Here is a 12,017-nt window from a genome sequence, read left to right as displayed (position 1 = left end):
AATTACTATATTTCAATGTTACAAATTAATTAATGTGTATGAATACAGGGTAAGGAGTCTATATGCGATTTAATGTATTGATATTTTTTCTTGTACTCTATATGTAAAATTAATAATAAAAATATTGGAAAAAGAAAAAAATAGGCCATTTGGCCCATTGTGTCTGCTCCACCATTTCTTTATGGCTCGTCCAGTTTTCCTCTCAGCCCCAATCTCCTGCCTTCTCCCTGTATCCCTTCATGCCCTGAGCAATCAAAAATCTATCAACCTCTCTCTTAAATATACATAAAAACTCAGCCTCCACAGCTGCCTTTAACAAAGAATTTCAGGTTCATCACTCTGTGACTGAAGAAATTCCTCCTCATCTCTGTTCTAAAAGGATGCCTCTCTATTCTGAGGTTGTCCTCTGGTCTAGGACTCTCGCACCGCAGCATCGTCCACTCCACATCCACTGGATGGCTTTTCACCATTCAATAGGTTTCAATTAGGTCACCCCTGATTCTTTTGAATTTCAGTGAATTTAGGCCCAGAGCTGTCAAATGTTCTTCATATGAGAAGCCATTCAATCCTGGAATAATTTTCATGAACTCCTTTGAACCCTCTCTAGTTCAGCACATCCTTCCTAAAGTAAGGGGCCCAAAACTGCTCACAATACTCCAACTGAGGCCTCTGCTGTATAAAGTCTCAACATAACGTCCTTGCTTTTATGTCCTAGTCCTCTTAAAATGAATGTTAACATTGCTTTTGCCTTCACTCCACAGACTCAACCTGCAAATTAACCTTTAGGAAATTCTGCACTAGGACTCCCAAGTCCCTTTGCATCTCATTTGTTTGTATTTTCTTTCTATTTAGAAAATAGCCAACCCTTTTATTCCTTCTACCAAAGGACATGATCATACACTCCCCAACACCATATTACCAAAGAACATAAGAGCATAAGAAGTAGGAGCAGGAGTAGGCCATCTGGCCATAGACTTGTCTCCATCTACCTGCCTTTTCCCCATAACCCTTAATTCCCCTACTATGCAAAAATCTATCCAACCTTGTCTTAAATGTATTTACCGAGGTAGCCTCCAATGCTTCATTGGGCAGAGAATTCCACAGATTCACCACTCTCTGGGAAAAGCAGTTTCTCCTCATCTCTGTCCTTACTCCCCTGAATCTTGAGGTTATGTTCCCTAGTTCTAGTCTCATCTACCAGTTGAAACAACTTTACTGCCTCCATCTTACCTATTCCTTTAATAATTTTATGTCCTTCTATAAAATCTCCTCTCGTTCTTCAGAATTCCAGCAAGTACAGTCCCAAGCGACTCAATCTCTCCTCATATCTAACCCCCTCATCTCTGGAATCAACCTGGTGAACTTCCTCTGCGACACTTCCAAAGCAGGTATATCCTTCCTCAAGTAAGGAATCCAGAACTGCATGTGGCCAGGTGCGGCCTCACCAGTACCTGGTACAGTTGCAGCACAACCTCCCTCTAGTAATGAAGGCAAACCTTCCATTTGCCTTCTTGATAGCCTGCTGCACCCGCAAACCAACCTTTTGTGATTCATACCCAAGTCCCTCTGCACAGCAGCATGCTGCAATTTTTTCCTCAAATTTATATAATAATCCGCTCTTCCATTTTCCTTCCAAAGTGGATGACCTCTCATTTACCAACATTGTTCTCCATCTACCAGACCCTTGCCCATATATCTCTCTGCAGACTCTCTATCTTCTACACAATTTACTTTTCCACTCAATTTAGTATCAGCAAACTTAGATACATTACACTCGGTCTCCTCTTCCAGATCGTTAATGTATATCGTAAACAGTTGCAGGCCCAGCACCGACCCCTGCGGTATACTACTCACCACTTATTGCCAATCAGAGTAACACCCATGTATCCCAACTCTCTGCTTTCTATTAGTTAACTAATCCTCTATCCATGCTAATAATCACCCCCAACTCTATACATCCTTACCTTATGGATAATCTTTCATGTGGCACCTATCGAATGCCTTCTGGAAATCCAAGTAAATAACATCCATCTGTTCCCCTCTATCCACTATGCTCGTTATATCCTCAAAGAACTCCAGTTGTCAAACAGGGCCTGTCTTTGCTGAATCCATGCTGCGTTTGCCTGATGGATCCATTTCTTTCTAGATGCCTCGCTATTTCTTCTTTAATGATAGCTTCAAGCATTTTCCCGACTACAGATGGTAAACTAACTGGCCTATAGTACCTTCTACCTACATGCATTTTTGGACTTCCAATCCACAGGGACTTGCCCAGAGTCCAGATAATTTTGGTAAATTATCACCAAAGCCTCTAGTATAACTTCCGCCATTTCTTTCAGTGCTCCGGGATGCATTCCATCAGAATCAGGGGACTTGTCTATCTTCAGGCCCGCAAAATTTGCTTAGCACTCCCTCTTTTGTGATAGCTATTGTATCGGGGTCCTCATTTCCCATTGCATCCATAACATTGTTCTTTGGCGTCCTCCACCATAAAGGACTGACAGAAAATAGTCATTCAAAGCCTCAGCCATTTCTTCTTTACCCAATAATAATTCTCCCTTCTCGTCCTCCAAGGGACCTACATTCATTTTGGCCACTCTTTTCTGCTTTATAAAATTACAGGAACTTTTACTGTCTTTTATATTTTGTGCTAATTTATTTTCATAATCTAGCTTCCCTCTCTTTATTGCTCGCTTAGTGGTACTTTGTTACTTATTAAAGTTTTCCCAATCTTCCAGTTTCCCTACTGCTCTTGGTGACTTTCTGTGCACTAGCTTTTAGTTTGATGCCTTCTTTTATTTTCTTAGTTATCAAAGGCGAGACTTCCTGTTGGCGGTGGATAGAATAACAGCATTTTACAGCCGCTCCTAGTTTACTTTACTTTTCCTACTTTCCAACCTGATCTGACACTATGACTACAAGAACTGCTAAAGGTAAAAAAGTTGATTTTTCTACATCTTTGCATTCTATGATTGAATTGAGGTAAAACCACAGAAAAGAAATGTCCGAGGAATTTCAGCGATTCAGAAAAGAATCCTCTGAGGAACTTCAGTGATTCAGAAAGGAATCCTCCGAAGAGTTTCAACAACTTGGCTTTGAAATTAAGCAATTAAGCACAAAACTGGATTCTGTTCAAGAAACCATAACTGAGCACGATAAACGAATAAAAGAGAATGAAGAAATCCTGTCGATTCTGGATGAGAAAATGGACGACCTGCAAAAGTGTTTTGGAAAACAATCCAAGGTTAACGACGAACTAAGACAGAATATTATTGATTTAGAAAACAGAAGTAGAAGGAATAACGTACGAATTCTTGGTCTTGAAGAGTTAACTGAAGGTGACAGTCCTACGGAATTTTTCGCAAACCGTCTGGTTCAGCTATTTCCTGATATTTTAAAATCGACACCAATGATTGACCAAGCGCATAGAATACCTGCGAACAGAATGTTCACAAGCAAACCTCGTTCAGTGCTAATCTCTTTTCATGAGTTTCAAACAAAGGACCATATAATTCGTGAATCTCGTCAGAAAGGTATGATTGACTTTAATGGAAAAAAGATTAGAATCGTTGAAGATTTCTCAGCAGATATTATGAGGGAACATGCTAAGTTCAAAAACATCATGTCAGAATTCTGCAAAAAAGATTTTAAACCTTCTTTATGGTCCCCTGCGAAGTTCAGAATTATACTGCAAGATGGATCGCAAAAATGGTTCCGTTCCAGTTTCCAGCCTCAGGAATATTTAAGAGTCAGTAAAATGACTGCTTATTTGCTACATGAATAACTGTTTATTACACCTTTGCTAAACTTTGTACTTAACTCTTTCCTTTTGGACTTTTCAAGGATTTATTCTGAGAATGAACTTTAATGTGCTATTACTTCGTTAAGTTTAAAAGTGTCATGTTAGAGCTGTTTAACAAAACTTACATGAATAATTGTGTATTTTGCCTCTGGTGAATCTTGTAGTCAATTTTCTTTTAGAACGTCTTAAGGTCTTACTTTGAAATTAAGATTTTAATGAGTCAATATTCTGTTTCTCTATATTATTATATATTATACATTTTGAGAGTTTTTTTTTGATACCAGAATTAATTGTCTCTTTACTATCTGTTGTTTTGACTAGGTTGGAATATTCTAACCTTGTAACTTATCTGAAGCTAAGCCAACAGGATTTTTGGGGGGTTGCCGTCATTAGTTGTATGCGTCAACCTTCTTTGGTCGACTTTCTCTCTTTGGGAGGGGGGAGGGTGTTGGTTTTTTTTTTCTTGGAAGCTGCTTGGGATTTTTAGCCAAACCTGTTGTTTGGTTTTCTTATCTCATAGGTCATTGCTTAGTTTTATTAATCTTCTTAGGGATTATCCTTTTAATTTCTTTTTAAAACAATGAAATGGATTATAATACTAAATTACTTAGTCTTAACGTGAAAGGATCAAATCATCCTTTGAAACGAAATAAAATTTTTGCCTATATTAAAAAACTTAAGGTCCCAATTATTTTCTTACAAGAAACACACGTATGTAAATTCTGATAATTCATGCCTTTATAGCTGATGGTGAGGCTTAAACTTTCACTCAAGTTTTCAGGCCAAAGCTAGAGGTGTCTTGATTTTTATAGAAAATACAGTTCCTTTTGTTCAATACAAGGTTGTTTCTGATACTAATATAGTATCAGGGAAACTAGAGGATAAATTGTTGGTACTTGCCAATGTTTATGCCCCAAATATAGATGATCCAGGATTCTTGGAGCGATTTTTTTTCATTTTTGCCTGATCTGAGGTGTGTATTCATTGGTGTTGGCAGGAGACTTTAATTGCTGGTTAGACCCAGTTTTAGATTGGTCCTCTTCTAAACCAGTGACACTTAATAAATCAGCTTCATTTATCCATTCATTTTTAACGAAATGTGGTATTATTGATATATGGTGTTTCTTAAATCCAACAGATAGAGAGTACTCGTTTTTCTCCCATGTTCATCATACATATTCCAGAATTGACTTTTTTTTTGATAACCAAATGATTCCATTAGTTCGATCTTGTGAATATAAAGAGATTGCTATCTCTGACCATGCTCCTGTGCTTTTATCCATAAATCTTCCTGGTTTTCCTCAGACAAACAGATTCTGGCATTTTAATTTAACTTTGTTATCTGACAAGGATTTTTAAAAAGTTTTTGGAGAGGCAAATCACTCTTTTTAGTCATAGTCATAGTTTTTTGATCCCGGGGGAAATTGGTTTTTGTTTCAGTTGCACCATAAGTAATAAATAGTAATAAAACCATATATAGTTAAATAGTAATATGTAAATTATGCCAGGAGATAAGACCAGGACCAGCCTATTGGCTCAGGGTGTCTGACCCTCCAAGGGAGGAGTTGTAAAGTTTGATGGCCACAGGCAGGAATAACTTCCTATGATGCTCTGTGTTGCATCTCAGTGGAGTGAGTCTCTGGCTGAATGTACTCCTGTGCCCAACCAGTACATTATGTAGTGGATGGGAGACATTGACCAAGATGGCATGCAACTTAGACAGCATCCTCTTTTCTGACACCACCGTCAGAGAGTCCAGTTCCATCCCCACAACATCACTGGCCTTACGAATGAGTTTGTTGATTCTGTTGGTGTCTGCTACCCTCAGCCTGCTGCCTCAGCACACAACAGCAAACATGATAGCACTGGCCACCACAGACTCGTAGAACATCCTCAGCATCGTCTGGCAGATGTTAAAGGACCTCAGTCTCCTCAGGAAGTAGAGACGGCTCTGACCCTTCTTGTAGACAGCCACCGCATTTTGAAGAGAATATGGTGGAGTAGACTCCTAGCCTTGTCATATGGGATGCCTTTAAAGCGTATATTAGAGGACAAGTCATTTCTTTACTGCAAGTGTTAAGAAAAAATCTAAAAGAGAGAATTAATTTAGCCAATCAGCTGAAACATTTAGATGAATATGCTTTGACCTCAGATCCTGCTGTATATAAAAGACGGGTTGAAATTAAAGCTAAATATGATTTTTTATTAACATACCCTATTGAAACTCAACTTTTAAAGGATAAAAGTCAATTTTATATCCATGGGGATAAGACAGGTAAATTATTGGCTAACCAAATTAAAACTTATGGTGCTAAATGACAGTTGAAAGAAATTTATAAAGCTAACGGTACTAGGACAACTGATCATTCAGAAATAAATGATACTTTTAGAGAATATTATTCTAAACTTTATAGCTCTGATCTTCTTAAAGATAATACTGTAATGGATAACTTTTTAGACCAAATAAATATCCCTACGCTTTCTGTTGATGGCCGAAAACAGTTGGATCAATGTATTTCTCATGAAGAAATAGCCAAAGCTGTACGTTCGTTGCATTCAGGGAAAGCTGCAGGTCCTGACAGATTTTCTGGAGAATTTAAGGCTTTTTCTTCTTTGCTCATACCCCATTTATGTTCAGTTTTTTCAGATTCTTTTAAGTTAGGTAGGTTACCGCAATCCTTTTACGAAGCTTCTATTTTGCTTATCCTTAAAATGAATAAGAATCCAACTGAATGTTCTTCATATTGACCAATTTCTTTACTTAATGTTGATGCAAAAATTTTATCTAAAGTTCTGGCTCGTAGGATGGAAAATATCTTGCCATCTGTCATTTCTAACTATCAGACTGGCTTTATTAAAAATCGATATTCTCATTTTAATATTCATCGATTATTAAATGTTACTTATTCTCCTTCTAAAGAGATATCGGAGTGTGTGATATCCTTAGATGCTGAGAAGGCTTTTGATCGGGTTGAATGGCATTATTTATTTAAAATTTTAGAAAATTTTAATTTTGGGTCCAACTTTATTCAATGGATTAAACTACTGTATTTATCCCCTTTTGCTCGGGTTCTTACTAATTCTCAGAATTCTAAGCCATTTAAACTCCAACGTGGAATCAGACAAGGTTGCCCTTTGAGTCCTTTGCTCTTTGACCTGGCTTTAGAACCTTTAGTTATTGCTTTTTGAGAATCTAATGATATCACTGGTATTTTACGGAAGGGTACTATCCATAAAGTTTTACTTTATGCAGATGATTTATTGCTTTACATTTCTAATGTTGAAACTTCATTACCTTCTGTGCTTTGTTTACTATCTTGCTTTAGTCAATTTTCTGGATATAAGCTGAACCTACAGAAGAGTGAACTTTTTCCTTTGAATAATTTGCCATTAACTGATATTAACCACCCTTTTAAAATTGTAAGAAACCAATTCACTTATTTGGGTGTAATAATTACTAAGAATTATAAATGGTTATTTAAAGAAAATTTTCTTACTTTATTAAATTATATAAAAATACCATTATCAAATTGGTCGCCCCTTTCGTTATCATTGATTGGCCGAATTAACTCTACTAAAATGAATGTTTTACCTAAATTTATATACCTCTTTCAGGCATTACCCGTTTTTATTCCTAAATCCTTTTTTGACTGTCTGGTCTATATTCAGTCGAGGACGCTTGTTTTTCCATATGTAGGAGGATAAAATAAAATCCATCTCCAGAAAGTTAAAAAGAATGGAGGTTTAGCTTTACCAATTTTTAGGTTTTATTACTGGGCAGCTAATATAAGGAATCTCACATTTTAGTTATATTATATTAACCACGAGGACTGTCCTGGGTGGGTTTCTTTAGAAGCTAACTTGGTTAATAAATTTTCTATTATCTCCCTATTGGGATCTTCACTTCCTTCATCCTTAAGTAAGATAACTGAAAATGTGATAGTCAAACATACTTTAAGGGTTTGGATACAATTTAGAAAACACTTTGGTTTATTTAGATTCTCCCTTTCTAGTCCCATTTTATATATAAAAAAAATAATTTAAGCTTTCTATGACTGATATAGTCTTTAAGCATTGGGAAGGATTGGGCATTACATGTTTCTGGGATCTGTTTGTGGGAGGAAGTCTTCCTTCATTTGAACAATTGTCAACCAGATATAGTTTACCAAAAATCCATTTTTTTTGGTACTTACAAAGTAGAGATTTTCTGCAATCTCAATTATATGCATTTCCTAATAGACCTGATAAGAACATATTAGATGAAATCTTTAATATGAAACCATTCTATAGTGGTTCAATATCCAATAGTTATGATATTTTTTTGGGAATGAGAAATGATTCTTTAGATAAGATTAAAAATCTTTGGGAATAAGATTTACAGACCTCAATTTCAGAAGAAACTTGGAATGAGAGTTTTAAATTGGTTAGTACTTCATCGCTATGTGCTCATCATTCCCTCCTACAATTTAAAGTGGTTTATAGGGCTTATATGACCAAGGATAAATTATCTCCTTTTTATAGAGATATATCTCCCTATTGTGATAGGTGTAACAATGGAGAAGCTTCACTTATTCATATGTTTTGGACTTGTCCAAGTCTTGGAAAATATTTCAAACTTTTTCTATACTCTTTTAAAGTAGATTTTAAGTCTAATCCTTTGATTGCCCTATTTGGTATTGTTGGAAGTAAAGATATCATTTTGAAGACATCGGATCTGCACATTCTGGCTTTTCTCTCTCTCATGGCTAGAAGGGCGCTTTTATTTAAATGGAAGGATGCTGTTCCACCTAACCATGCTCAGTGGTTACGGGGTGTTATGGCACGCCTAAATTTAGAAAAGATTTGTTGTTCAATTTCTGAATCTAACCAAGATTTTCAAAATTTGTGGGGGCCGTTTTTAAATTATTTTCATAACCTTTGACCTCTTGTTAAAGTACAGAAGTTGGTTAATAGTATATTTTATTATCTGATAATTTTCTTTTTTCCCCAAAACAGCTTCGGCTTTGGTAGTGGGTGTAGATCTTTTATTCTTCTTAATAAAACTGCTTATATTGTAATATGCAAACTAATCTAATCCATATGAATATAGACTAAGGAGTTCGTTAATGTGGTTCAATATACTGTATCTGGTATTATATTTTGTTTTTTGTTTTATAATATGTATTCTCTCGAACTCTGTATTCTATATATAGAAATCAAAATCAATAAAAATATTGAAAAGAGTTATCAAAGGCTGTCTCTCCCTATCCTTACTATCCTTGCTTTTAATTGGAATATACTTTTGTTGGGCAGAGTGGAAAAATTTCTTTGAAAGTGTTCCACTGTCCCACCATATAGTTTGTGTTCCCAGTCTACACTAGTCAAATCCTTCTTCATCCCACTGGTTTCAAATTGAACTATTGCACCCTCCATTTGTATGAGAAATTCAGTCATACTGTGATCACTTTTTCCAAGAGGATCCCTAAGTACAAGATCACTAATTTTACCTGTTTCATTGCACAGGACCAGATCTAAGACAGCACGTTCCCTTGTAGTCAGTGACATGCTGTTCAAGAAAGCTATTACATGTTCCATTTCGGAGTACTTCATCTGCCATTTCTTTGCCCATTCGCCTAATCTGTCAAGGTCCGTCTGTAGCCTCTCTACTTCCTCAAAACTACCTGCCCCTCCACCGATCTTCATTTGTTGGCAAACTTTGTAACAAAGCCATCAATTCCATCATCTAAGTCAGTGACATATAATGTAAAAGGAATCTGTCCCAACACAGACCCCTGTAGAATACCAGAAGTCACTGGCAGCCAACCAGAAAAGGCTCCATTTGTTCCCACTCTTTGCCTTCTGCCAATGAGCCACTGGGCTTGTAGCTTGTTAGCAGCCTCATGCGTGGCACCTTGTCAAAGGCCTTCTGAAAATCCAAGTGTACAACATCAACTGATCCTCATTTTGTTTATCCTGGGTTGTTATTTCTTCAGAGAATTCCAATAGTTTTGTCTGGCAAGATTTTCCCTTGAGAAAACCATGCTGACTGTGGCATATTCTTTAATGTTCCTCTAAGTACCCCAAAACCACATCCTTAACAATAGATTCCAGCAACTTCCTAACCACTGAGATCAGACTTCCAGAAGCATTCCAGAATCTAGTGATTCTTGAAAGATCATTGCTAATGCCTCCACGATCTCTTCAGCCACCACTTTCAGAACCCTGAGATGTACACCATCTGGCCCAGGTGACTTATCTACCTTCAGACCTTTCAGTTTCCCAAGAATCTTCTCTCCAGTTAAAGTAACTTCACATTCTTCATGATCCCCGATACCTTGAATTTCCACCATACTGCTAGTAAAGACGGATGCAAAATGCTTATTCAGTTCGTACACCATTTCCTTGTTTCCCATTACTATCTCTCCAGCATCGTTTTCCCCCAGTCCAATATCCACTCTTGCCTGTTTTACACTTTCGGTATCTCCTTTAAGAAGGTACAGATGGAATATGCCAATAATATTAATGACTTTTTTAGTTGCCTTCCGTTGGTTTTTAAAAGCTTCCCAATCCTCTTCCCACAAATTTTTGCTCTATTATATGCCCTCTCTTAAGCTTTTATGTTGGCTTTGGGTTCTCTTGTTGACACGGTTTTGTCATCTTTCCTTAGGAATACTTCTTCCTCATTGGGATGTATGTACCCCCTGAAATTCTGGCCATTGCTGCTCTGCCACCATCCCTAACAGTGTTTTTTTCCATTCATTTCTGGCCAACTCCTTTCTTGTGCCTCTGTAACTCCGTTTACTCCACTCTAATACGGGAATATTGGAATTTAGCTTCTTCTCAAATTTCAGGGTAAATTCTATCATATCACCTTCTAGCTTATCCTCCTTCCCCTCCACCCACTTTTTTGTTCTGGCGTCTTCCCCTTTCCAGTCCAGATGAAGAGATTTAGCCCAAAACGTGAACTGTTTATTCATTTCGGTAGATGCTGCCTGACCTCCTGAGTTCCCCCAGCCTTTTTTTTTTACGTTGCTCCACTTATGACTGCAGACTACTGTCGAGCTCAATCACAGTGTACCCAGAAATTTAGGATAAGGACCTAGCAAGTGTCAGTTTGTGGTTCTGTCACAAATTGTAGACAGGAAATTAATTATGCAAGAGGAAAAGATACAGCAAGTGAAGAAGGCAGGTTGCAAGTTGGCCTGTATAGCAAATGTTGCAGGGAATGGATGTTAATCTGCAATTATATGGAGTTTTAGCAAGAAAATACATGGAGTTCAGGGTTTATTGTTTAATTTGGCTAAGAATGGATACAATGTTGCAGTTAAGCCCCACTTTGTGAAATTGAATATAGGATTGTGTCCTACAAGTTTACAAAATTGTGGAGAGTCATAGTTTTGGAATGAAGTCTTATGATTGAGATGAGAAGGTTTTTCATCAAACAATTGTGAATGTAGGAAAAATTTTTGGGCCACTGTGTGCTCAGTCATTAATGATTTATTTTGGCTTATAAGGAGAAATTAAGGAAAATGAGAGTTGATTAAGAAATGTTGATCTGATTGATTAGTAGATAGAACTGAAGACACCAGAAGACATGCTATTGCTTTTGTTGTCTAAGTGACTTTAAACTTCAAGTAAACAATGTAAAAATAATTTCCATTTCTTGGTGAACGTTAACATAGCCATTTAAAGATCTAGTGATGTATACTAGCACAAACTAGATCTTTGACCACCAGTACTGTATATTCATACCTGCACTCATCCTGTGCCTGTACATTTCATACTTTCTCCACTATGCACTCCCCGCAGCCCTGAAAAAGTGCCTTGTTTTATTTCTCAGGCTTGTCCAGAATCTGCTAGCTATTTAATAATTATTGTTATGTTTACTGTACCCATTATTGCTGTGATAGGTTAGCTCCAAGTTAGGCAATGCCTTTTTAAGTAAAGTAGTGCAATCTCAATGACTGTTGCTCCCTGTTTTGTTAATCTCCAGGATATTTTTAACCCTATGGGAAAAGCTGTGCTGCTCTAATTCTGGCCTCTTGACCATCTTCGAATGTAATCATTGCACGTTTGCCCATTCTCTAGGTTCTGGAATACCTTCCCTCAACAGCTACCTTTCTTTCATCTAAGCTGATGCATGCGGCTCGCTGACTACATTAATGGTATTGACGCAAGTTGCTTTGGTAATAGATTCATGGAATTATACAGCACAGAAGGAGGTTTTTGGCCCAAC

The 12,017-nt window shown here is 37.1% G+C and overlaps 1 protein-coding gene across 4 annotated transcripts in view; it reads left to right on the top strand.

Annotated features, from left to right (window-relative positions):
- kdm6a (lysine (K)-specific demethylase 6A) overlaps nt 1-12,017 on the top strand; it is a 252,209-nt gene that overhangs the window by 75,897 nt on the left and 164,295 nt on the right. Inside the window, exon 1 of one of the 4 annotated variants that reach the window (XM_072260437.1) lies at nt 3,052-3,533. The exons of the other annotated variants lie outside the window; for them this stretch is intronic. The gene's annotated coding sequence lies outside the window, so the exon portion shown is untranslated. Of the gene's footprint in view, nt 1-3,051; nt 3,534-12,017 lie in introns of those variants that run through there. 4 annotated transcript variants of the gene reach the window in all.

Source organism: Mobula birostris, chromosome 6 (assembly GCF_030028105.1).
Source record: "Mobula birostris isolate sMobBir1 chromosome 6, sMobBir1.hap1, whole genome shotgun sequence".
Classification (NCBI taxonomy): Eukaryota; Metazoa; Chordata; class Chondrichthyes; order Myliobatiformes; family Myliobatidae; genus Mobula; species Mobula birostris.
The sequence above is the reverse complement of the archived record's forward strand: the minus strand, read 5'-3'. Positions and strand labels throughout refer to the sequence as shown.